A 1,066-nucleotide genomic window follows, 5' to 3' on the forward strand; every position below is an offset into this window, starting at 1 on the left:
CACACACACAACTATGTAGGCACACATTCACACACATACACATACACATACGCAAGCACGTATTCATACATGTACACATGCACGTACTTAAAATCAACATCTTAATCTTAGGCTAAATTCATACTCAAACGAATGCAGCCAACGATTTGATAATAAGAAATAGAAATAAACAGATCTAGGATCTAATTTTGACAATTATAGCTTTATTGAACGTCATCTGTTCAGACAAAGATCTATCTAAGCCTCAGCCAAACATTTGTGTCAAGACGCGCTGGAATCAACTGTTCGTCCATATTTTTTTTTGACACATGGAGTTATTGCTATCATCTCAAAGCGTGTTGATCTGTTTTGCTTTCGAAGAAAATAAGCTTATACCCATATGTCTATAATAAAAGTAGAGATATCTGCAACTGATGTTAGAGGTAAAATTGGTAAGAAAGTTACCGTACCTCCAAAGTTGAGTGTCTTTGGAAGCTGCTAATTTCCTTTTTTTTGTGCGCATTTGATCAACGTTTTCAGTACAACCATAACAAGAATGAAATGCGCCCCCCCCCCCTTTCAACAAAAAGAACAAAAAAATAAAAAAAGAAAGAAGAAAAAAAAAGGAGAGAAAATCAATAAAAATTGACCAACGGCGGAAAATGTCGGTCTATCTGATTTTTTTATTTTTTTAAAATGACGAGCGCCTGATTTCCCGACGATGCTGCTCAACATTTATTGAAGCATTAATTACTTCGACGTATTTGTGGCTGGCTTGTTAGGATGCTTAAAGCAGCTAAGTAGGTGCATACTACCCTCTTCCTTTGAAATTATTGAGATCGAGAGTATTTTCGAACTTTATTGTCGTTCACTTGATTCTGAGACGACAGGTGCCCTTGTTAAATAACGTATGTTATTTTCGTTTGTCGTCAACAATATTTTGTATTGGTGTGAATACATGTACTATATCCCGTAACCCCACCTTTTATGCCTTACAATGATTCCTTCTGGATCAATATAATAATATAAACTTAAAGCTTGGATAAAACGCAAGAAACTATTCCAACGAACAAAATCCTTGTTTCTC

Source organism: Aplysia californica, unplaced genomic scaffold (genome assembly GCF_000002075.1).
Source record: "Aplysia californica isolate F4 #8 unplaced genomic scaffold, AplCal3.0 scaffold00203, whole genome shotgun sequence".
Lineage (NCBI taxonomy): Eukaryota > Metazoa > Mollusca > Gastropoda > Aplysiida > Aplysiidae > Aplysia > Aplysia californica.